The 27747-nt window shown below is 44.2% G+C and overlaps 1 pseudogene across 1 annotated transcript; it reads right to left on the bottom strand.

Moving 5' to 3' along the window:
• Positions 1-27358, bottom strand: LOC147692116 (adenosine receptor A1 pseudogene; annotated as a pseudogene). Its single transcript, XR_015299994.1, has 2 exons — positions 26487-27358; positions 1-2332 (listed from the first exon to the last, which is right to left on the bottom strand). The product of XR_015299994.1 is annotated as an adenosine receptor A1 pseudogene (transcript).
• Positions 27359-27747: the final 389 nt, after the last annotated feature.

The raw sequence follows: 27747 nt of genomic DNA, 5'->3' as shown, positions 1-27747 counted from the left end.
TGATGAGTAAAACTAGGGTTTATTAAGACAAGTTAATAAACAAACGCCTCATCCATAGCTCCTACTGGTCTTCTTTCTCATACAGAGTCACTGCACTTCACCTGGAATCTTGTCTCTCCAAAGGAATCATAGGCCCTCAGACAATCAGGAGAAGAACCAAGGAGAACAGGGAAGGGGTGCCAGATCACAATGGAAAGATAAACTCCCCCATGCTGGAAGATACCACACATACTTGTATGAGCAGTTTTTTGTACTCCACTGTCTTCATGGTGTTCATTGTGTATCTCCTTCGAACATTCGATGGCATAATTTGGAATGGATAAAACATCTTTGGTAACAGTTATGGTGATATTTTGAATTCAGCTAGCAATCATGCTATTTCTATTATGTTGTCTTATTTTATTGTTATCTTTGTTAAACACACAAGGGCTGCCTTCAGAACTCTAAGTGGGTTGGTCTTTTAATATAGTGAAAAGTTTCCTGAGCCTTCCATCCCTGAAAACCTCTCTTTAACAGTAGTGTTTTTGCATTTTTATATCCATTAATCTCATAGTATCATTCTGGGTGTTTAAATGGTCTTCATAATGTCATGTCAGGTTCTGAGCACCAATTTTCTTAAGCTGTCATGTTTCCATCAACCTATTGTCCCTCGTTATTAATGATATGGAATGAATATAGGTATAACAATTACAGAAGTAAACCTGCTCTGTGTGTGCGGTACAAGGTCTTAAAGTCTGCACTGAATCTCACAAGGGATAACACCTAAGGATAATGTTCTTTATGTATCTCAAAGTCAGGGTGGTGTGAACCACCCTAGCTTTGTCGTAAACGACCCTGTCCCGTACGTTTATAAGGGTACTTCTCAGATTATTGCAAACCTTATGTATCTCATCCACACCATTCTGTGGTTATAGAAAGTACATGGATCCTTGTATACATGACACTACAATAATACAACTTTGATACAACCAGACCCTTACTTTGTGTAATAGTGGAATTAGAGTGGACATTTTGTCACATTTCATGCCAGACATATCTAATAATTGCATTTTTTCAGGACCTGATTCAAAGTTTGTTCAAACATGAGCATGCCAATAGAACTTGTAATGATTGGCCAACTGATGTATGAATTATAAAGCCCTGTAATTAAGAGTCACCTACCAGGCAGTGGAGTTGTCCTTATTTTCCATTTGCGCCCCTTAATATCAAATGAGTGGGTTGCACTAGACTCAGCTAACTGAACAACAGATGGTGGGTAACAAACACCTGATACTATTGTCTCAAACACCTTCCTGAAAGACCTCATTCGGAAGACATACACAACTGGATTTATTACAGAGTTGAAGTGTGAGAGGATAACCGCAAAAAGAATAAGATTATCAGGAATGCGGCAGGTGGGCCTAAACAGCCGGATAGCGTTGAGTATTTGGAGTGGGAACCAACAGAGGACAAAACAGAAGAGAACAATAAAGAGAGAGATGGCTGTCTGCAACTCCTTCCAGATAACTGTACGGCGCCTCTCTCGCCTGCTCACTTCTACATCCCATTTAACAATCCATCGGATCTGGTGCTTTATCTCCATGAAGATTCGTGCATAAAGGAAAAACATGACACACAAGGGTGCTAACATACACGCAAAAAAGATGAAGTAGACTATATAAGAGTCATACATGAGGCTGTCAAAGAGACATTCATCATCTGGAGCAAAGGGCTTGTGCCAACCCATGAGAGGAATAAGACTGGTAAGCAGAGCTAGAACCCAACAGGCCAGGATGAGTAGCAAAGACTTCTTGGTGGTCATCAACGATGCATACTGAAACGGCCTCAGGATGGAGATATACCGTTCCACTGCAATGGCCAGCAGTCCATATACTGAGGCCATTGTGAAAAGAATCAAGTTGCAAATCATCATCATGCACAAGTAATAGTTGCACTGTGGCACCCCAATATCTAGCATTATGGCACAGGGAATTCCTACTGCCCCTACTAAGGTGTCCGCTGTTGCCAGAGATACAAGGAAGTAATTGGTGGCTGTTCGTAGCTTTTTGTCCCACAGCACAGCCATGCAGATGAATAGGTTGCCAGTAATGGCCAATAGGGCGGTGACTGCTTCTGTAATCAGGTAAGGAATGTTCATTCTGGAGGGAACTTCATTATGGTGACCTCCTACTGGGGTGTAGGAGAAATTGAAGGAGCTCATTGTTGGATGGTGAAGATACGTGTGTGGTTCCATAGCAACCTGTGTGGTGGCTGTCTTTCATGTGTTTCATAAACCTTCTCTGTATAAGTATCTTCCAGGAGTTCTTTTTATCACTTCTTTCAATTTTTCATGCTGGAACATGAGAAAAAAATTATTATTTCTGAGCATCTACATATCCAAACTATAATTTGCATTCATTCATCTTGTAATTTGTTACGTTTCTGTCCTATTTTCTTTTTGCTGCACCCTTTTCTATTTTGTATGTAATTCTCTACTGTTATTTGGGGACTGTGCCCTAATTTTCCTCCTGATTGTTTCTGCGACTGAGAGAGAATGTATTCACCTCATCTCTGTTTGCATCCTCTGTTAACTTTATGTTATGCTGCAAAGAATTAGATACCAGTTTAATTCGTGATATGACCAAAAGTCATGAAACCAAATTTCAGCGAGTATACAGCAATATGATCTGCAGGTGCTATACTTAACCAGTGACTCTCAGCGTCCAATTACTGGGGAGGCCATGAGCAGTCAGGAATGGCCACAGCCTGTCCTGTAGCTCAGCCTTGTGTCTAACATTCTCTGCTCATTGCCCTTGTGCCTGCCTGTGGTCATGCTCTGCACCCATCCTCCATGTGACCAATCTCCTCTATGCACAGCTACAGGAACCCGATCTCACCCATCGTGAGAATGAAGTATCTGATATGCATAGTTGCTCTGTGATTTTATTCCCTTGTGTAAACATTTATTTGGCAATTCACTGCTGATGATGTCACATATTACATCATTCATGACATGGTCAGTGACATCACTGATGACATCACTGATTACATCTCAAATGACATCACTGATGACATCACTGATTAGATCATCCAGTGAATGTGGTTTGCAAGTGGTATTGTGCCAAACTTTGGAATATTCTCCACTACTCTCTACTACTCACTTTCTACTACTCCACTACTCTCTAATACTCACTCTCTACTACTCATTCTGTACTACTCTAATACTCTCTACTACTCTCTCTCTCTACTACTCACTCCCTACTACTCACTATCTACTACTCTCTACTACTCACTCTCTACTACTCTCTACTCTCTACTACTCACTCTCTACTACTCTCTCTCTACTACTCACTCTTTACTACTCACTCTCTACTACTCACTCTCTACTTCTCACTCTCTACTTCTCACTCTCTACTACTCTCTACTACTCACTCTCTACTACTCTCTCTCTACTACTCTCTACTACTCACTCTCTACTACTCACTCTCTATTACTCTCTACTACTCTCTCTCTACTACTCTCTACTACTCACTCTACTACTCACTCTCTTCTACTCTGTACTATTCTCTCTGCTACTCACTCTCTACTACTCACTCTCTACTACTCTCTACTACTCACTCTCTACTACTCACTCTCTACTACTCTCTGCTACTCACTCTTCACTACTCTCTACTACTCACTCTCTATTGATCTCTACTACTCACTCTACTACTTACTCTCTACTACTCTCTACTACTCACTCTCTACTACGAACTCTCTACTACTCTCTACTACTCACTCTACTATTCACTCTACTACTCTCTACTGCTCACTCTCTGCTACTCTCTCTACTGCTCTCTACTACTCTCTACTACTCACTCTCTACTCTCTGTTACTCACTCTCTACTCTCTACCTCTCTACCTCTCTCTACTTCTCTCTCTACTAGTCTCTACCTCTCTAAATCTACCTCTCTACCTCTACCTCTCTACCTCTACCTCTCTACCTCTACACCTCTACCTCTCTACCCCCTCTACCCGCACACATATACACATATATATATGCATATATATGCATATGCATTTATATATATGTATGTGTATATATAGATATACATACATATATAAACATATATAATCTGCATATCTATATAAATACACATATAAATGCATGCATACATATACATATATGCATACATATGCATGTTATTTACATGAAAGTTTGAAAAACACTAATAAAAGCAAAGCTAAAAAGCCACCTCATTACAAACAGAATGGCTTTAACTTAAACAAGGGCGAGATCTATTGCATTTTCAATGCTTGTTTACTTTGGTTCCATCAAGAAGGCATTCAGATGTGTCACACATTTGCCATAAATTCTGAATGTTAGCACTCTAGTTGCTCATTAGGTCACTGTAGTAAAGCTACTGCTCACCAGGGAAGTCTGCTGCTCGTATTCAAAGTGCATGTTTCAGTCTTCATGTCAGAATTTTTTTCATGAAATAGAAGAGGATTTGAGAAGTCAAAATGTGCCCTAATTTTTCTTTCTTCAGCACTAATCTTAATTTCTATGGCATAATGAGCCCCCTCATTTTGTTCCTTTGCAAAAGTGTTACCACTTTATTCCAATCAAGATGACTTCAAGTGTGCCATACTTTTGTCATAAGTAAGACTGTTAGCGCTCTAGTTGTTCTTTAGAACACTCTGGGACATTCTGTCATTGGGCTATACTTGGGCTACATCTAGGGGATATTTGTGCTACATTTGGGCTCTTTTGTCTCTGGTGGCCATCTTGGGAGACTTATTTGTTATGAAGTTTCCTAATTGAATGATGTAATATGTGACATCATCAGCAGTGGATTGCGGGCGCGCGAGTTATAGTGAGTAAAACTAACTATAACGGGGGAATTTCAATGGTTTTGTATGAGTAAAATGTCCAGCTAACTATAACTGGTGTGAAACCTATGGTTTTTTCAGTGAATATATATATATATATATATATATATATATATATATATATATAGATATATACTACAAAGTTAGACTCGCTGGTGTGCGCCGCTTGCCGCAATCTGGACCCGGACCCAAAGTATGTGCATCAAAGTTCTTTTATTGTTCCTTTTCTGTCAATATATATATATATATATATATATATATATATATACACTCCAACAAAGTGCCACCACACCTTCCAAACTCTTTGCTGATGCGTGCCTCTGGAGTGCATGTGGCCTGCTCCAATATATCATACACCAATGTCCCTCCACCAGGAGCATAACCGGAGCACTCTTGAGGGTTCAATGCTCATTTTATTTGCACTGAGCATGACGTATTTCAGCATCATGCCTTTCTCAAATGCCCTTTGTGAAACAATTCATTTACGTGCAAGTGGTTAAATACTCTGATTGGCTCCCTTGCAGTGGAAAGAAAGAAAGGACCACCATTACACAATCGTCTTTCCAGATTGTATCACCGCCATCATAGCATGTCATCCGCGGGAACCCAAGATGACTTACAAACGCAAGTGCTGATGGAGTGAGATGGAATTGCAAAATTTTGCATACCCCTTGCGAAGTCATACTTCAATAACTATAATTTGTACTTATGGAATGCTATGCGTGAATAACCAACATAGAATAAGAAATGCACCTACACGAATACACGCGGGAAACTAATTTTGCTTATGTTGCAATCATAATTAACTAATTATGTGATTTTGTCATGTTCTAAACTAATGAGCAGCTTTAAGATAACGGAATGCGGCATAAATGTGCTTTTGTTTATGTGTTATTGTGGCAAAGCGCGAGGATAAAGTGAGTATATCACGCTTAAATATTGGTATTTGCTAGGTAACTACTAATAGGGAAAACCTTAGTAAAGGGGAGGTAAACAGAAGGGTTAAATAACTTAAAATTAATGTTTATTTGTGTTTGTTTCTATGATAGCTCCCATTTTAACTCGTGAGGTCTAAAAGAAAATGGAGTCACTCGATTATTGAGACCACAAAAGAAGTACGCATGTGCAAGTCTGAATGCGAGCTGCTTGTGCCTGGAGTGACTATGGTTCAAGGACATGTTAGCCTGGAAGTGCAGATGGCTGCCAAATGATGAGCACAATGGTACAGAACGTGGGAATACAGACCAAAGTTGCAAGTAGGGAACAGGAATCGGCCGGACTTAGGCTAAAACAATGGACCCATTAGAAAATTGCGGACGGAAGGAAAATATAATTTGCGATGACGAGATGATGTTCATCCACCTCAAAATTGTCCAATCAGAACTCGAATTTAGGTTGAAAGTTACACTTTTAGATAGATAGAGCTAGTGAAAAGGTATAAAAAGTGCTGTTTTTACTGAAGAAGGATCTTCGGTTTGATTTCCTCCAGACATGCTGCTGGAATGCTGATTTTCCTGATATTTAAGACTCTGCCTAAATTTTATTTTTTCCCCACAGAGAGATGCACTTTAATTGAGAGTTTAGTTAGTGATATTAGGGAATAGATGATTTATTTGGGAACTATCTGTCTTTGCTAATATTTGATATATAAAACAAATGAAAATGTCTATCTTCGAGTTTTCTTAAATAAATGATTTTAACTGTTCTGATTTTAAATCCTTATATTTTAAATGTCGTCTCTGGAAAAAAGAAATAAATAAAGCGAATAATATTTAGACATGCTGAATTTGCTCTTAATAAAAATTAAATAAATGGAGAATTAAGCTGGTCTTGAGTTTTCCTACGCCTAATTTCTTACCAGCAGATCCATTGATCTCAATGGTGGTGTGTCTAAATAAAATGCCGTATTTTATGAAAACCATGGTAAACGCATCTAAACTGCAGGTGTAAATAGTATAAATATTCAATTTAGTTTTAGATACTCCACTATGATACAGCAGCTTTTCCTTTGAGTCTCACTGATCCATGAAGTAGAGTGCAAGTGTTCAAGAGTGAATTGCAGTCTTATGTGCCCCACTGTTGAGAAAATGTTAGAAGTTGTAGTTCAGGGAAAGCTGACTTGCATTTAGAAATTATTTCCAGATAAGCGCTGCATCAGTGCAACCTTATATCCCAGGTGTAGATGACACTGATATACTGTGAAGATAATGCTTAGCTATATATATATAGTGTTGTGGAACGAGTGACATTATTGCCACAGCGCTGTGTATTGATGCTTGTAAACTAATGTACCAGACAAGATAAAATGCAAAAAAAGATATTTAAACAAACCAAAATCATAGCATGTCATTGAGCCAAGTATATTATAGTCATCGTACTATTTTAACATCTTGGTGATGACAAGAAAAAGTTCCTCACTGTTCTTTAATCATGCGCTGATATCATATCATTCCACTGTTCCTTTTTCTGGGAAGCATTAGCGTAGCATCTTGCCTTCCACACGAGTGGTCGCTCCCCTCGCATCCTCCTCACCTGATACTTCTGGTATCGTAGCGCTCATCTCTGCTCGCAATTCGAACCGCTTGCGCACACCTCTGGACATCATCCCTGTGCATTATTGTGCTTAGCATTTTCATAGCGCTTTGACTGCGTGCACCTATAGGCATTATTTCTGTGCATTATTGTGTTTAAATTTCCATAGACTGTGTTTAAATTTTCATAGCGCTTTGACTGCGTGCACCTCTGGGCATTTACTCTGTGCTTTATTGTGTTTATATTTCCATAGACTGTGTTTAAATTTCCATAGCGCTTTGTCTGCGTGCATTTGGCTGTACATTACCTCGTGTTGTTTTGACCATCAGCATAGCGCTTTCACTCCGCGCTTGAATCCGCTTCCACTGCGGCAGTACCCTTAACTATATCTGGCCCTCATAGCGCCCCTTTGCCCCCACTGCCTGTGCCCCTTCTCGCCCTGCCTTGCAGCGTTTGTTGTTGTTGTTGCTGCCATTTTGTTTGTTGACCCGAGCCCTCCTTCGACCTCGCTCCCGCCTCCCAGCTGCCCTTCCCACCCACGAGAGCTACAGGCCGTCCTCACCCTCACGAAGAGCTGTGACCATCTTGCCTTCCACACGAGTGGTCGCTCCCCTCGCATCCTCCTCACCTGATACTTCTGGTATCGTAGCGCTCATCTCTGCTCGCAATTCGAACCGCTTGCGCGCACCTCTGGACATCATCCCTGTGCAATATTGTGCTTAGCATTTTCATAGCGCTTTGACTGCGTACACCTCTAGTCATTATTACTGTGCATTATTGTGTTTACATTTCCATAGACTGTGTTTACATTTTTATAGCGCTTTGACTGCGTGCACCTCTGGGCATTTACTCTGTGCTTTATTATGTTTATATTTCCATAGACTGTGTTTAAATTTCCATAGCGCTTTGTCTGCGTGCATTTGGCTGTACATTACCTCATGTTGTTTTGACCATCAGCATAGCGCTTTCACTCCGCGCTTGAATCCGCTTCCACTGCGGCAGTACCCTTAACTATATCTGGCCCTCATAGCGCCCCTTTGCCCCCACTGCCTGTGCCCCTTCTCGCCCTGCCTTGCAGCGTTTGATGTTGTTGTTGCTGCCATATTGTTTGTTGACCCGAGCTCTCCTTCGACCTCGCTCCCGCCTCCCAGCTGCCCCTCCCACCCACGAGAGCTACAGGCCGTCCTCACCCTCACGAAGAGCTGTGACCATCTTGCCTTCCACACGAGTGGTCGCTCCCCTCGCATCCTCCTCACCTGATACTTCTGGTATCGTAGCGCTCATCTCTGCTCGCAATTCGAACCGCTTGCGCGCACCTCTGGACATCATCCCTGTGCAATATTGTGCTTAGCATTTTCATAGCGCTTTGACTGCGTACACCTCTAGTCATTATTACTGTGCATTATTGTGTTTACATTTCCATAGACTGTGTTTAAATTTTCATAGCGCTTTGACTGCGTGCACCTCTGGGCATTTACTCTGTGCTTTATTATGTTTATATTTCCATAGACTGTGTTTAAATTTCCATAGCGCTTTGTCTGCGTGCATTTGGCTGTACATTACCTCATGTTGTTTTGACCATCAGCATAGCGCTTTCACTCCGCGCTTGAATCCGCTTCCACTGCGGCAGTACCCTTAACTATATCTGGCCCTCATAGCGCCCCTTTGCCCCCACTGCCTGTGCCCCTTCTCGCCCTGCCTTGCAGCGTTTGTTGTTGTTGCTGCCATTTTGTTTGTTGACCCGAGCCCTCCTTCGACCTCGCTCCCGCCTCCCAGCTGCCCCTCCCAAGCTCCGCCCCCTCGACTATCCATTTAATGACAGATGTCCCAACGTGCAGCGTCCACGCTCTGCGGCCGCGCCGAAGGTGCGCCAAAGGTAAGCCCGTCTACGCCCGTCCGCGCCTGGACCACGCCCAGCGCCTGTCCTCCTGGTCCCCGCCGTACCCAACCCACTAGAGTCACATATGATGCCGCAACTCTCCTCGCCCTCAACCCCGGACGCGTCCACAATGCTGCGAAGCCACCCCAGGACGTACCCACGGTCCATTCGCCTGCCTCTCCTGCAAGTTCAACTGTTCCAGGACCCTCACCAAACCCACTTCCTCCACACACAGCCCCGACTCTAACCGCCTGAAGTGCATCCTGCTCAACACCCGCTCGGTCCACAGACACGCAACGGAACTCTGGGACCTACTCGACACTGCGTCACCGGACATCGCCTTCCTTACCGAAACATGGATGAACACATCATCAGCACCCGACATCGCCATAGCCATACCGGACGGCTACAAGATTACCCGTAAAGACCGCACCAACCAAACAGGAGGAGGCATCGCCATCATCCATAAGAACACCATCAAAATCACGACCAGCTCCGATGATAATGCAAACGCTGAACATCTCCACTTTCAGATCCACACCGACCCTAGGACCACACTTAGAGGCACCCTCATCTACAGGCCTCCAGGCACCCGCACTCAATTCAGCGATGACATCACAGACTTCGTCAGCCCACATGCCCTCGCCTCCGAGAACTACATTCTTTTAGGAGACTTCAACTACCACCTTGAAAACAAACACGACAGCAACACCACCGCCCTTCTGGACAACCTGGCCAATCTCGGACTCAAACAACTCGTTGACACCCCCACCCATGTAGCCGGACACACGCTAGACCCTATCTTCACCTCCAGCAAGCACATCTCCTTCGATCGCACCACAGCCCTCCACTGGACGGACCACAGCTGTGTTCACTTCAGCTACAAAGCCACCCTGACCCACAACCGCCCACAACCTATTCCTCGGAGAAACTGGAACAAAATCACTTCCGACCAACTCCTCACATCACTCAACCAAAACCCTCCCACCCTCTCATTGGACCCAAACCAAGCGGCCACCAATCTCAAGCAATGGATCACCCACAGTGCTGACGAATTAGCACCCCTGAAATAACACCAGATCAAATCAGCCAACAAAAAGGCTCCGTGGTTCAATGATGACCTTAAAAAATCCAAGAAGCTATGCCGCACCCTGGAGAAAACATGGAGAAAAAACCCGACCACAGACAACATGTCCACCCTCAAGGCAGCCACCCGCAAACACCACCAACTGATTCGATCCACCAAGAAATCAGCATTCAAGGGTCGTCTCGACAACAACACTCACAACAGCAAGGAACTTTTCAACATCGTCAAAGAATTCACCAACCCCACCGCAGCATCCAATGACATCACTCCATCCCAAGACCTCTGCGATGCGTTATCCTCCTTCTTCTACAACAAAATTGCCGACATCCACAACAGCTTCGAGAACACTCCCAGCGTTCAACCCTCCCCACCCCCCTCAGATCCAACTCCGCCAACTAACAACCTTAGCGCCTGGAACCCAATCACCACTGAAGACACCATCCGCCTAATGAACTCAATCCACTCTGGCTCGCCAACTGACCCCTGCCCCCACCACATCTTCAACAAAGCGGACTCCATCATCGCACCCCATCTCCGTGATGTCATCAACTGCTCGTTCAGCTCTGCCACCTTTCCAGAAAGGTGGAAACACGCCGAACTCAGCGCCCTCCTGAAGAAACCCACAGCAGACCCCTCTGAACTTAAAAACTACCGGCCCATATCCCTCCTCCCATTCCCGGCCAAAGTCATCGAGAAAGCCGTCAACAGCCAGCTCGCCGCCTTCCTTGAATCCAACAACTCCCTTGATCCATCTCAATCCGGATTTCGAGCCAAACACAGCACCGAAACTGCCCTCATTGCAGCTACTGACGACATCCGAACACTACTGGACAACGGTGAAACAGTGGCCCTCATTCTACTCGACCTCTCCGCCGCTTTCGACACAGTCTGCCACAGTACCCTTATACAACGCCTCAGCAACATTGGAATACAAGGAAAAGCCTTGGACTGGATCACCTTATTCCTCGCTGGGAGAACTCAAAGAGTCCGACTTCCCCCATTCAACTCTGAGGCCACCGAAATCATCTGTGGCGTACCACAAGGATCTTCACTCAGTCCCACCCTCTTCAACGTTTACATGAGTCCACTTGCCTCCATCGCGCGTCAACACAACCTTAACATCATCTCTTACGCCGACGACACCCAGTTAATCCTTTCCCTCACCAAAGACCCTAACACCGCCAAAACCAATCTTCACGAAGGCATGAAAGAAGTAGCCGAATGGATGAAACATAGCCGCCTCAAACTCAACTCAGACAAAACGGAGGTGCTCATCCTAGGATCTTCCCCCTCTGCTTGGGACGACTCTTGGTGGCCTTCCGCTCTGGGCACAGCACCCACACCCACAGACCATGCATGTAACCTTGGCTTCATCCTAGACTCCTCTCTCTCGATGTCCAGACAAGTCAACGCAGTCTCTTCCTCATGTTTCAACGTACTTCGCACTCCCAAAAAGATCTTCCGTTGGATCCCCCTAGAGACAAGAAAGACTGTCACCCACGCACTGGTCACGAGTCGACTGGATTACGGCAGCACACTATACGCCGGAATCACAGCAAAATTACAGAAAAAACTCCAACACATCCAAAACGCATCAGCGAGACTCATATTAGACATCCCTCGCCAAGATCACATCACCGGACACCTAAAAGACCTCCACTGGCTTCCCATCAACGAAAGAATTACATTCCGCCTTCTCACCTACGCACACAAGGCCCTCTACAATCTAGGACCCGAATGCCTCAACACTCGCATGTCCTTCTACAAACCCACCCGCCAACTAAGATCGTCCAATCAAGCCCTTGCCACGGTCCCGCGCATCCGAAAATCCACCATGGGTGGTAGATCCTTCTCTTTTCTTGCCGCCAAGACCTGAAACTCACTCCCCACTCACCTCCGCCTTACTCAAAAGCACATCTCCTTCAGAAAAGATCTTAAAACCTGGCTATTCGACAAATAATGAACCCCTTCCCCAAGCGCCTTGAGACCCTCTGGGTGAGCAGTGCGCTATACAAATTCCCGAACTTGAACTTGAACTAGCATGATAACCCATTCATTTGCCGCATACTGCCTGTGAGAAGTTGGCCCGATATGCAACGTTCGCTATTCTAGCGACCGCTATGTATCGTTCCAACGACCCTTATGGTGATTGGTTGTAAGTCAACCTTAGACCAGCTATCCTAGTAGCGTGGATACGAGCAGTCTTCGGGCTAAACTCTAGAGGGCGTGTTAAGCCAGCTGTTATACCATCACATACCCCTTGAACCCCAAGTGAAAGGACACCACACAAGTGTTATGAAAATAAACAGAATATTTATTAAGAATCACAACAGCCCTGGACTCTTTATGAGGACAGGGTACTAAGCACAAACCAAAACTCTTAGGAGAATACTTCAAGTGCACAATTTAAACAAGTGTCCGGGGACACGGGAAGTTTAGTGGTCTCGGGCGGACCCGATAAGGCAAGTCGGAAGCGAGGGACTCGGGACCCTAGAGTAAGGAGGCTATGCAGGCACCGAAATGCCGAAGTTACCTAGCCACGAGGGCTGCGGCTGCACAAGTCTTACAGGCGTCGGGGTCTTCGCTGACGAGCCAGGAGCCGGATGAAAAGGAGTTGCTGGCCGGCGACCAGTGCTGAATAGTTCGTAGAGATCCAAGCCTGGATCAGAGATCGTTGACACCTGAAAGCAGAGGGGACCAAGTTCGTACTACTAGCCAGTAGTCAGAGGGTACCAGGAAGGCACCGGTTGGCCGTCACCTCGACTAGGTGAGTGGGCGACGCTAGGCTCTGCAGTCTCACGGACCAGGAGGCGTTGTCGGCGACCAGGATGGAGGTGCGAGCTGTCCCACGAAGGTTGATGCTGTCGGCGTCGCTGGGCCCAGGATTGGGGCAACAAGCCTTGGCAGATTTCAGGGCCACGTGGTGGGCCTAAAATGGCGTCTCGAGTGGACCGGGAGGGTCCGGGGTGCTTCTCTCAAAGATGGAAGCAAAGGCCAGTCTGGAGCAACCAGACCAGCAGCGTTGGTTGTCGGGTGTCGTCAAAGAAGGGCACAAGCCAGCGGCCAGTGACCAGACAACGTGCTGAGCAGCGAGCAGAAGGGCCCCACGCAGATCGTGGAGATGCTGGGAGACTGCACTTCGGTGCTGGAGCTACTCAGGGTCGGGGCTTCTCGGACCCAAGAGCACTTACCAGAGAATTGCTTCGATGGTCGTGCTGATTAAGAAAGCGTGCAGGTTTTGATGATGGCCGGTCCCTCGAGGTCTCGTCGCACCCACAGATCACAGCTGAGCTGATGACGTGGGTAGAGGTCAGAGGTGCCAGGGAAGCCGGTTCTCGTTGAGCTGGGCTGTCGGATTCCTTGAGGAAGGACTTGCAGCAAACCGCAGAGTTCTTAGATGGTGCCCGCTGGTGCAGGGTGACTACTCCTTAGCCACAAGGGAGAAATCTTGAGAAGAGTCTCGAAGTCCTTTCGTAGAAAGTATTCTTGATTCAAAGATGATCTAATTTGGAAGGGTCCCCGCTCCGGCCTTTATCCTAAAGAAAGGGGTGGGTACATGACTAGGTCCTGCCCTAAGGGTGGGACCAGGAAGGGGGGTAGTTACACCCCTCTCCCCTGCCGGACTGTCCCCAGGTCAGGGGCTGGCGCCCGTGGAACTGGTTCTGACCGTTAGATGCGTAGTGAGCACCGGGGTGCCACTCCGCAGTCACCTTCTCGCGAAGCCCTACCTACCCAGAATACACAAACCCTTTCTGGGACGGTGCGAACACCGCCCTCGACAGGAAACCCTTTGTCCAAGCTCTCCTCGCTGGAAGGACTCCCAGCAGCAGGAGGTCAGACTCGTGTCTGTGGTGGCAGCATCCATTTTGTGGAGCTGAGGCTTTAGTTAACTTTAACCGGGGTTCACAGTTACATACATGTCGTGTCCCTCTAGAAGGGCGGAATGCTAACCTCGTCGCCAGAATTGGTGAGGGGGTAGTATCCCGATTCGTATGACACCTTACTCGACATGTCTGGGTGACGCAATACCGAAGTTACCGATATGGCACGCGTTATCATGGAACAGCCATTGGGTCTTGGTTCCGCCAGCTGCAACCGGGCTCGGCTCGGGCCAGAACCCAATTCACACGAGTCCAAGCACTCTGCCTTCAGGATTGTCAAGGCCTGCCATAGGAGTGTCTGATAGGAACTCGGGTGTCCATTGTGTGGTTAGATATAGGGCTACTATACCTAAAGCAACGAGCGGGTACGCTACGTTGCCCCAGCTGTCGTGCAGCCAGTTGTGTCAGATTTAGATGGCCATCCAGGGGTGGCATAATACATGCTTCAGCCCCTGGTAGGCCCTGGGTACACCAATGCCCTGAGTTACAGGGTCTGACAGGGTGGCCCAGTTCCAATTGGGTAATGCACCTAAGGTACATGCATCAATTTAGAGAGAGAACAGCTAGGCTGTGGGTTTGATTAGCAGGCCCGCAGCCCGAGAAAGTCGTAAACCAGTGAAACAAAAGCAAAAAGTCCGGGGGATCATAGGATTGCAGACCCTACTCTCCTACACTGCCCAATAAAAGTTTTGTACCTGAAGGTGCTCAGTCTCAGGTACCTCCACCTTGCCCAGTGGTCATGCCCAACTTGCTGTCAGCAGGTACATATTTAATATTCACAGCCGGAGTGGTTCTGGCAGGTTTCAAATTTAATACTCCAACAAAGTGCCACCCCTGCAGAACTCTTTGATGGGTGCCTCCGGAGTGCATATGGCCTGCACCAATATATTTTACACCAAAGTCCCTCCACCATGAACATAACCAGAGCACTCTTGCGGGTTCAATGTCCATATTATTTGCACTGGGCATGAAGTGTTTTAGCATCAAGCCTTTCTCAAATGCCCTTTGTAAAACAATTCATTTACGTGCGGGTGGTTAAATACTTTGTTCTGCTCCCCTGCAGTGGAAAGAAAGAAAGGACGACCATTACACAATCGTCCTTCCAGATTGTATTGCCGCCATCATAGCATGTCATTGATCCAAGTATATTACAGTCATCGTACTGTTTTTACATCTCATTGATGACAGGAAAAAGTTGTTTAAGGTTCTTTAATCATGCGGTATTGGCTCAAATACTATACAAAATTGTATCATCACTGGCAAGAGGAACATTGTTTTCTATTCTTGACTTAGTGTGTGCTTATCATCAGATAGGTAGATGTGCAGTCCACGTATTTAGTGGTATCAGTAACACAAGAAAGGATATTCCAGTATGGAAAAATGCTGTTTGGTCTGCCAATGCTGTGTATCTCTTCCACAAGCCCATAAAGGTAAATGTAAAAGGTGTAACCAGAGCACTTGTGTTCCAGCATGATATCTTAGTCTATGATGAAAATCAGCAAGAATACACTATGAGCCTGGAGCAGGAATATTTGAGATGCAGTATTTCGAAGGACAAAATCATAATGAAGCGGAGTCGCGTTACTGACATTTTGGAAGCAGCCAAACCACAACTGCTATATTTCTAGGCTTGACTGAGTTTCAGGCAGTATTTTTGAATGGGTATCCTTAAGACGTTTTGCGCATTTTAGAAAATGTTAAAGGAAAATGCATAATTGAAGCAGTGATCAAGACAGACCATTTGATGGGCTCAAGAGCGAAATTCTTTGTGCGCCTTCAATTAAGTCATTTGTAGAAGGCAATGAGTGTTTATTGGCACTTCATGAAAGCAACAGTAGTGGGGTTGCTGTTTTAATGCAACTTGGTAATTAATAACAAGAAATGGCTATGATTTTGAGCAAAGCAGAATGTGTCTACTCAGCCATTGAGTGGGATCTTCTGACGACCAGTGGGGAGGTGGAATACAGAAGAATACTACTTGATCAGGTGAAATTTACCATACATACCATACAGTACATAAGCCACTAGTAAATAATGTTTTATCAAGGGGGTAGTAGAGTTTTCAAGACATGAATGTCAAGGTTTGGCAACATAATTGCGGGTATGTCAGTACAAAATGAAATATAATCCAAAGAAATGCATTGTGCTTGCAGTTTGCATGTCTGGTATGCCTTAAAGAATTAAGAAGCATGCTGCGGACAAGCGAATGAGTGTGAAGCAGCTTACACTTTGAAAGATGGGGGTGGTGTGTTTAATAATAAGGTGATGAGGGCACCTGTGACTGAGGAAAGGTGGAATCAGGAAACTGATGTGCATCCAGTAATAGCCGTCAGTTTGCACGGTTAGCTGAGATTCCTTGAAGAGAGGAAGTTATGTTGTGAAGAAAGGGTTTATGGTGAGATTCATAAGGAAATAGCAATCAAAGGAAATATTCTGGTACACAGTGACCATGTTGTACCTCCTTTTGGTCCAAATGTAGTTGATTGTATATGGATCCTACATTGAAAAAGATGAAGGAAGTGAATAGCATGGCAGAACAGTGGGTGGGTCTTCATTAACCCAATCTTGATAGGAAAGGGTATGCTTGGTGGTCAGAACCAATTGATGTTTTTGAAATATTTAACAACACGGTAAAGGTATATAATAGTAAAGTATGGCCTATTGGAAGTTCTCCTTTACCTGAAGAGTAATGTGGATACTAGAAACAATGCATTTTTAGATGTTTTAGAGAAAGAGGTAGAATGGACAAATTTCAGTAGTAAGGAGAAAGGCCTCAGAAGACAGGGTGAAAAGATTGTCAGTTCTGTAGAGGTATTGGGTATTTGAGTAGGGTTGAAGTCTATTGATTTAAAAGAGAGGAGCTGTTGTGTGAGAATATCAGGTGTGGTTGAAAGTGGACGAGGTCAGCAGGAAAACTTAGCAACTTTGTAGCAGGTTATTTTTCAGGTACGCATGGGAAGTGTGTCTTTGGCAGTGTGATTGTGGTGTGCATCGGTTATGTAGTAGACAGAGGAAAGGTATGTCATTCATGGTGGTGTTTGTAGTGGAATGTAGAATGCTGGTACTTGAATTAGTTATTTTATGGCCGGAATGTAGGGCTACGATGAGGGGGATGTTTGAAGAATAACTGGACAGTTGAAGAAAGGTGCAGCTTGGTGTATCATTTTTCTAGGTGTACCTGTATTTTCTGTAATTCATCAAATTTATATGGATGATATCCAGTGCACTTTGTTGTCATCACAGGGAACCTGCACTAGTTTGCAACTTACCAGAATACTATTAGGCAGGTTCCCCTGTAATATCTTCTGTCAAACAGCCATACTGTAGGGCACACCAGGGGAATTTCTGTCAGTCTGTTATGTGGTAGGGCACACAGGTGATAATTTCTGTCAGACTGATGTACTGCAGGGCACACCTGGGAAACTTTTAGCAAGTCTGTCATACTGTATAGCACACCTGTGATAATTCCTTTTGGATCAATGTACCTGGAGGACACATTTGGGACACCTTTGTCAAACTTCTTTACTGGACAGCAGAAGTGTTCCACTTTTATCGGTCAAAATATTTTATTGAGTGTTGTAACATAATTACATAATTCTCCTTGTACATCGCTGACCAACCGTGTTATTAAAGTCAGATAAGGGTGTTCCTCCAAAGTCAGGAGGTACCAAAAAACATATTTGGCCTACACTGATGATCTGGTGATCCTGTCACAGACACCTTAAGGACAGCAGTATCAATTAAACCAATTACACATCTACAACTTGGAGAATGGACTAATTACCAATCTGTTCAAAACTAAAATGATGACCTTTGGAAGGCAAACTAAAACCAAGGGGCGGGCTGTAGGAGAAACTTAAATTGAACTAGTAAATCAACATGGCTATTTCAGAGTGACTCTCTACAGTAAATTATCATTGTCAAACCACCTGGTCACTAGGAAATTGTAGTCAACAACGATTACCAGATCGGTATTAAGATTAACAAATATGTTTGGTGGAAAAGCGATTAGGCCATCACTCAAAACATTAAATAAGAAATTGCTTCCATATCTACTGCATGCATCTCCGGTAATGAACCACAAGGTCATTTCCAGTTTTGACAAAATCTTTATGCAATGTGTACGTAAACAATTGCACTTATGCTTGGCAACTCCTCAGTGCATTATCATCTTTGGTTTCACTCCACTACAGAAGTACTGTGAATTAAATTTGCAAATGTGCAAAAGCTGACACCACTTAACTAAAACATCTAATATTCCAAGAACTGGGTAAATCTGTATACAAGGATATAGCATTGCACACCTTATAGGTGGGTTTAGAATCTTATGATCTACCTGATCCACAGACACTGGGGCCAATGAATCAATCAGCCTGGAAAAACCTTATCTGTGATATTTTTACAATTAAATATTGGAATTCGGACTTGACACAAGTTGTAAAATACAAGCATTGGGCATAGTATTTGAAACCTACACTGTACAGAGCCAAGAATACTTAGGGCTAAACCTGCCTGGCTATGTTAGAAAATAACTTTTTAAGTTTTAGATTGCTACACATTCTGATTTGGGGGTTTGAAGGGAAATGGAACCCAGTTTTTAAAGGAAAAACAGCCTGTTGTCTCTGTGGCCCTGCAGTTGAATCTCTTATTGTTTGCGGGGTGGCCAAATTTCTAGGCAGCGCATGGCTGACCCGTACTAGGAGATTAAAGCAGCAGACCCCCCCCGGATAAATAGATAGTCGACACTCGCTGGCCACTGGACCTATGTAAAGCTAAGTTAGTATAGCTTGTTGTATTTTTATTACTTAGCCTATAATGTATTGTTGAGAAAGTTGTAATTGGGCCTATAGTAAACATCCAATGTACAGTAATCATGTAAGGTTCCATTTTTATCAGGAATTTTATTGTGTTAGGCTTTATTTAATGTCTTTATCTTTTAATGGATTGCAATGTATATTGTTGGAAATGTTATTCTTTTATGGTGGAATTTTTTTTTTTTTTACCGAATCTCTTATACACATTATATGTCCTTTACTGTTGTTTATAAGGAAAATACATATGTAACTTGTTTAAAGAGAAAAAAATTAGAACAACTGCGGAAGCTGTTGGATATTGTTTTAGAATCAGAGAAGACTGTGCAATAATAATGCTGATAAAATTTTTAGATCAGGCCTACAGAGCATTACCTGTATGATTTTATGATCATTGTGCAACTAAAGGGAAAAGACAAAATGCATTATTTAATTTGATTTACCTCTTGGGACAAATTATCTCTTGCACAAATTCTGTGAACTGCTATGCATCTTTGAACATTGGGACACATTAGCACTTCATTTGATAAGGTAAAAGGCAGTACGCCAAGTAAGATTGAAGGAAGGCTGTAAATGTTTTGGTCAATGGTATGAACAACGTGGCCAGTGCTGCTATTGGTTGAAACTGGAAAAGTTTAATCATGCATCTCTATAATTGCAAAAGATTATGTGGACCATATATGGATTAATTGCATGTAAATTACAACTGAAAGTGGAATATAAATACAAATTTATGCTCAGAGTTTAATGCACTGAATTAATTACCTGAAAGTAATAATTGTACGTTTTAATTGTAAAATTTTACCACTTTAGGAACTTATTTAAGCTATGTGTATTGTTTTATATTTTTACTGTAATCATTGATTAATACATTAAACTTTACTACTATACACTGCTTTCGCACCTAGCCCCAATGTATGATAGGACCTTTCACCTGCCAGCACTGCCTCTTCACCTGCAACACCAGAACTCTGCTCCTGAGGAATCTACAACCACACCGACCTCAACCATCCCAGAACAGCTCAACTGCCGCCTGTTGAATGCACAATCTCTCAGCAAGCACACTACCTAGATCTGGGACACCATCTCCTCCCTCACACCGAAGTCATATTCCTCACCAAGACATAGCTCAACTCCACATTGGAGCCCGACATCACCCTATCCACACAAGAAGGATACAAGATAACACATCAAGACGGCATCAACAAACATCATCTGCTATATCACCACCACTGGCGACGCCACCCTGATCATGGAGCAGCTCAACTTCCAACTCCACACCAACGACAAAACCACCATCAGAGGCACGCTCGCCTTCAGACCCCCAGGACATTGTCCCAGCTTCTGCGAAACCACCCCTGTTTTTATAACCTCGCTTCCCATCGACTCCAAGCACTGCATCTTCCTCTGAGACGTCAATTTCCACCTCAACACCCCAGACGACACGAATACCACCTACCTCCTCAAAAACATTAACACCCTCAGCCTCACTCAACTTGTCACCAACCCGACGCACACTGTACAACACACACTCAACCCTATCTTCATGGCCAGCAACAGAGTCAAGTACTGCCACGTCTCTGAACTCACTTGGACAGACCAGGCTGCTGTCCACATCACAATCAAAGGACCCTTGGCACCACCATCAAATGTCCTAGCACCTCTCATCGAAGCTGGAACAAAGTAGTAGACAGCCAATGAACCAACACCATCAAAGCCTCCCACCAGGATCCTGCAAAACAGGCTGTCACGAACTTCTTTGCCTGGATCACCGATTGTGCTGACAGAGTCGCCCCCATCAAGCCCATAAAATCAAAGAGAACCTCGAAGTGTACCAGCTGGTACAGTACAGAACTAAGTGCCACAAAATACAACTGCAAGCAACTGGAAAGCAGGTGGTGAACCAGCAAGGACAAAACAGACCGAGCATCCTAAAAATACTTCACTCACTCAATACCACCAACTCCTGAGGAAGACAAAAAGGAGAGCCCTTGCCAACCGCATTAAGGCCAGAGTCAACCATAGTAAAGAACTATTCATCATCATCGGAGAGTTCACCAACCCTGCAGACGCTGAGAAGATCATCACACCCTCGCAGTAACTCTGCAACAGCCATGCGTACTTCTTCCCCAGAGTCTCAAATGACAAGAGAGGGGTCCACCTTACACAAAGAAACAGGACGCCAAATTGACAAATAATCAAAAACAACAATTCCTTTTGTGTGTATTTGGACAAACCGATAATAAATCACACACCATTCATCCAAGCATACCAACATCACCAAAGAATGCTGACCGTTTAAAAACAATTCAATATATGAATGTTTATTCTGTAAATTTTGTTTAAAAAGTCATGTAAAGAGTGCATATAATACAAACATGGATTATTTCAAGATAAAATAACTTTCTAAATAGAGAGCCACATCAACATTTAAAGATCATCCACATTGTTACAAAAATCAGAGTAAATGAACATGGGAGAATATCTTAGACATTAATTTTTTGTTATAGTTATACACTAATCGCAAAGAAATTCATTGATCAAACAACTATTTTGTACAGTCTCTTGTTTGGCCAAGATAGGGTTGATTTAGTGCTTTTGTAGAGCCAGCGCAATGCATTTCTGTGGGTTAAAATGATCTGGCCACCTCCTTCAGGAAAAAGACTTGTTGTCTCTAACAACTTCAGATCTTCAATGAAATGTAGTCTTAATATATTCTGAGTCTTTTGTCACTCGAGTTTTGGGATTGAACAATCTCCAAATTATTGATCCTCCTTACTGTGGTTACATAGGTAGACTTCTTCAAGTCAAAATCAATGCCCGGACATGTCTGCCTCCAGCCTCACTTCAGTCGTCTTTCGTTTGTGTGCATCTATGAAATTCTCCAATGTTCACTAACTCTGATTTTTGTAACAATGTGTATGATCTTTGTGAAATTTTGATGTGACTCTATTTAGAGAGTTATTTTATCTTGAAATAATCCATGTTTGTATTATATGCACCATTTGTATGACTTTTTAAACTGATTTTACAGAATAAACATTCATATTGATGTTTGCATACGATCACCACTCTATGGTGATATTAGTATGCTTGGATGAATGATGTATGATTTATTATCGGTTTGTCCAAATCCACACAGGGAATTGTTGTTTTTGATTATTTGTACTACTTCCACAGCAAGATCTCCAACATCTACAAACACTTCAAGCCACAACTTACCTCCACGAACATCCTCAGCCTCATCACCCCCACAGAGGAAAACAACGACCACCTGCTAACCACCTGGGGCCAGGTCATCACTCAAAACACAACTGCCATCATGAACTACTTCCACTCTGAGCTCCAATGGACCACTGTTCCCATTACATCTTCAACTTTGGGAGAAAGTCGATCAGCAATGAATTCACCACCATCTTCGGCACATCCATCACCACAGCCACCTCCCCTGAGGAATGGAAACATGCTGAACTCACACCCCTTTTCAAGAAACCATCCGGCAACCCCAGCAAACACAAGAATATCTGTCTTTTTCTCTGCACCCTTTCCCTGCCAAGGTCCCCGAAAAAACGCCCTCAACTGCCAAGTCACCAAACACCTGAAGAACAGCAACCTTCTTACTTCTCCAAGTCTGGATTTAATGCCAATCACAGCACCAAAACCACCCTCATCACCACTATAGACAACATCAAAGCCCTCCTTGACTGAGGGGAAATGGTAACCATAATCATCCTAGACCTTTCAGCAGTGTTCAGCACTGTATCCCACCGCACCCTTATCAAGAGACTTCACCACATCAGAATTCAAGGAGACACCCTCCGATGGATACCTCATTCCTCACCGGAAGAACACAGAGAATCTGCCTGCCTCCCTTCACCTCCAAACATAAGAGCATCATCTGCAGCACCCCACAAGGCTCCTCCCTCAGCCTCACCTACATGAATCCCCTTGCTGACATTGTCAGAACCCACAGAATAAACATCATTACCTTTGCGGATGACAACCAGCTCATCTTCTCGCTGTCAGAAAAGCCCTCCACCACAAGGACCAACTTTCACAGGTGTATGGTTAACATCGCCAATTGGATAAAAGACAAATTCCATAAACACAATTAAAAAAAACGGAAGTACTGATCTTCCAAAATAACACCTCCCTAGTAGAACGACTCATGATAGCCCGCAGAATTAGGACCTTCACCGACACCTACAGATCGTGCCTGCAACCTCTACATCATCCTGGACAGCAAGCTCACCGGAAAAAATCAGATGAACGCAGTCTTATCAGCCTGTTTTCTTACTCTTCACATGCTCTGCAAGATCTTTAAATGACTGCCTATCAATACTAGACGTACAATCACCCAATCCCTAGTCACCAGCCGACTGGACTACGGCAATGCACTCTATGCAGGAATCACCTCACACCTCCTGAAAACCATACAGAACTATGCAGCCATACTCATCGTTGACCTCCCAAAGTGAACCCACTTCACCCCCCACCAACAGATCCCCACTGGCTCCCCATTCAGAAGCAATGCCACTTCAAGATGCTTATCCACACCTTCAAAGCCATGCACAACCAAGGACCAGCATACATCAACCACCATCTGAGCTTCCACCAACCCTCCAGGCTCCTGCACTCCAACTCCCTTCACCGGGCTCACACACCTCATATACGTTGAAGCCTCAGCGGAGGTCGTTCCTTTTCCTACCACACAGCCTGGGCCTAGAATGACCTTTCTCTACACCTCCGGACCTAACCCTCGCTGTTGGAATTCAGGAAAGGTATAAAGACCTGGGTGTACGACTGAGCCGCTGGACAAGAATCCTCAACACCTGGAATCCCTCATGGGTGATAAGTCACACTTTACAAGTCTTGTTTGATTAATCCATTGATTCATTGATTGAGACTCCAGCGTCACTTTCTGTTAGGCTAATGTACTGTACTATGACACTATCTGCCAAAATGCTGTTGTGCATGGAATACCTTTGAAACTACAAAGAAACCTGGGGGTCTAAGCAACAAAGAGACAATCATGTACTCAAAAACCCATAGAAATCAAAAGTCACCAATGTACTAAATAGAATAACTTATAGGTCTTCTATAAAGTTAATAATCCAAGGCATCCAACCACCAGCAACAGTAGGTGAGACCCAAGATCCAGAGATGGATTACCATCAAAATCTTGTTAGTGATCTTATTTTCTCTCGAGATCTACTCTGCTGCCCTTCAATGCAGAACATCTGCCAATGTGGTAGGCCTCTCTTATATTGTGTTTCTAGAAAACAGATTGAAGAAAACACCTATGACTCTACTACATCACTATCCTGCGAGACTCACCTCCGACACCATCTGCCAGGCTGTGTAGTTACTCACTTGGGGCACTTTCCTATGGTTCTCTGCCACCGTTATAGAGGGGTGCACTTTGTGACACTCTCCCTCAGACTCCTAGCCAAGAACAAAAAGTGAATGAGGGAAAGCTCACTCGTTGCTCTGAGGCTCACTTGGAGTACTTTCTCTGAGACTTCGATAATGCGGGGAACATTTTCAGTACTTTGTGTCAGACGGATGTACTTTCTATGAGACTTCTATACTGCGGGGAACATTTTCAGTACTGTGTCTCAGACTTTTGTACTTTCTATAAGACTTCTATACTGCGGGGAACATTTTCAGTACTGTGTCTCAGACTACTGTACTTTCTCTGAGACTTCGATACCGCGGGGAGCATTTTCATTACTTTGTGTCAGACGGATGTACTTTCTATGAGACTTCTATACTGCGGGGAACATTTTCAGTACTGTGTCCCAGACTACTGTACATTCTCTGAGACTTCGATACTGTGGGAACACATTTTCAGTACTGTGTCCAAGTTCCTTGAGACCTCTATACTGCGGGAACACATTTTCAGGACTGTGTCTCAGACTACTGTACTTTCTCTGAGACTTCTATACTACGGAAACACATTTTCAGTACTGTGTCTCATACTATTGTACTTTCTCTGAGACTTCTATACCACAGGGAACATATTCAGTACTGCGTGTCAGACTGCTGTACTTTTTGTAGACTTCTATACTGCAGGGAACGTTTGCAGTATTGTGAGTAAGACTACTGTTCTGCAGGCAAACTTGTGGATATTCCTATCAGATTACTATTATATTGGGGCATGTTTGTTAACACCTAAGCAAAACCATTTGAGGCAGTCACACAAATCAATGACACTGCTAGACTGGAAAGCAAGCGATGAGAAGTGGAAAACAACAGAAGAAAATCCGTGCATGCACGATCTGAAATAACATCCTGCCAGACATGCAACTCTCTTCTTCCCTCCTGCACTACAGAAAAAAAATTAACACAAACATCAAGGAAGACTTTGTCAGTCATTAATAGCAACAAATGCAGGTTTTTGAGGGGGGAGTTTTATATAGGGCGAACTAGACCAGAAGGTATCAGAGCACTTTACATGATCACCAGTTGCTTACAAACTAACATATTCATTTTTAGGCACGTTGAGATTACGTGATTTGCACAGAAACACATGGGCCCTTATTTATGAGGCCTTGCATCAGTTTTGCGCCACCGGTGCGTCACTTTTTGTGACGCAGCAGCGGCGTAAAAAATGTGCCTTGTCGCGCCATATTTAAAAAGTGACACATCTAGGTAGATGCGTCACTTTTTAAACCCCTGCGCCACATTATACCTGCGTCAGGTATAATGTATGCAGAGGGGGCGTTCCCCCGCAAAAAGCCTCGTAATAGTGACGTAGTGAAATCTATGAGATTTCACTGCATCACTTTTAGGATGCTGTTGCGTCAAAATCTTGCGCCTTCCTCACAGCAGGCATAAGACTGACGCAAACCCTTTCACATGGGGCTTTCCCCATGTGAAAGGACGCATTGCTGGAGTTACGTCACTTTTGTGACACACTCCAGCAATGCGTCACTTTTGCGCTTACAGATACGTCAGAAATACTGACGTATCTGTAAGTCCTTGCGACATGATGCATCATACATTAAATATGACGCATCATTGGTGTCGCAAGGAGTGCGCAGTGAAAAGTGACGCATCGCTGTTTTCACGCAGCGATGCGTCACTTTTCATAAATGAGGCCCAGGATGTTGAGCGTCCCAGCCGAGTCTCGAACCCGGTTCCCCAGTGGGCCTGCCCCAGCCATTAGGCCAAATCCTCTCCTCACTCCCCTGAGCCACCGTTGTACGGCATCGTGAACCATTCCAACCTACCCTGTCCTACCCCAAGCGCTGTTACAGCAGAATCTACCAAATGGTGTAAGTGAAGTACATAAAACACCAGAAAAATATTATTATCCTGGTTAATCGCAGCTAATAGCTAAACAGTTCTTACTAAATTATTGCTCTGTTCCCTATATATAGAGGCACAATGGTACTTTTTGGATTTCTCATTGTGTTCTGAGAAAGATAATGTATCCTCACCTGTCAGTTTCAGTTGTCAAGCATCCTCACTCACAGTTTAAGAAATCATGTTCCTTTAGTCAAGCAAACGTCTCTGCTGGCAACCTAGTAATCTTCTCGTCTGCAGAAAAGCAAGCAATTCTACTGTAACCAAGAAATCTTTCGTCACCTCCGCCAAGTGATCTTCTGCAGCCAAGAGACCTTTTCTGTCAACAGCAAAACAACCTTCTCCGACTGTAGCCAATTGCCCTTATGTTTGAAGCCAAGGACCACCTTCATCTGTAGGCGGAAGCCACACCACCCTATCAAACGACATCAAAGCAATTCTATGTCTACAACCAAGCAACCTCTGTATCAGCCAAATAAATCTCAGTTTCCAGCAATGAGACAGTACATGTCAGGAGCAAAATGACTTTTTTGTCTGAAGCCAATAGACCTTCTTATAGATGAGCAACTGTTTTCCTTCTGACAAGCCAATGTTTGAGTCTTCAACCAAGCGCCCTTCTAGCTCTGTATCCAGGTTACCTTCTCCCCCTGCTTTTTACCGAGCTTCTCATCTTGCAGCCAAGTCACCCTTTTAGTGGCAAAACGAAGCAGCTCATCTGCAGCCAACCATCTCAGTTCATAGCACAGGCTTTGAGGGAAGAAAGTGCTCGGGCTTGGAGTCCATGTTATTAGGCCGTTCGTTTTCCTTCTTCTTTGCTCCCAGCTCGACAAACAGCCATGAAAGATCTGCAGATAGAGAACGCCCTTCTCAGCTAAATTGCCCCCCTCTGACTCTATGCATCTGCGACATACGTTTTAGTATTAAAGACGGGTGTACAGTGGCTCCTTGGGAAAATTCACGCATAAGCCTTCCCGCTGCTTCTCACCCTTTCTTTAGGCCGAGGATTAGATAGTTACCCAAAAAATAAAATGTAGAAACTGAAAGCTGGACTTTGGCCGTTACATTGTGCTCAGTTTGTCTATCAATATAATCTGGGGAACGTCACGGCGGCCAGGCTGTTTGGCAAACAAAGCTCAAGCAAATATTGCCTTCTAATCGCCATAGGCAAAATATTAACTGTTCCTCCAGGCTAGGCGTTGTGGGCAGGTGTTTATCAGTGCAACGCTTCATTAGCGCTGTCTCACAAATGGCCCTAAACCTCCCATATCTGTTTACCTTTAATGATAAAATGCCTTCGTGAAATTAAGTGGGAAAACAGCCAGGGCCAAGAGAGCGGCTAAACGAGACGGGCGAGACACAAACAGTCCTCGCATCGAAGCTGAGGTCGTCCTCCAA

This window comes from Lissotriton vulgaris, chromosome 9 (assembly GCF_964263255.1).
Source record: "Lissotriton vulgaris chromosome 9, aLisVul1.2, whole genome shotgun sequence".
NCBI lineage: Eukaryota > Metazoa > Chordata > Amphibia > Caudata > Salamandridae > Lissotriton > Lissotriton vulgaris.
This window is presented reverse-complemented; position numbering and strand designations above follow the sequence as displayed.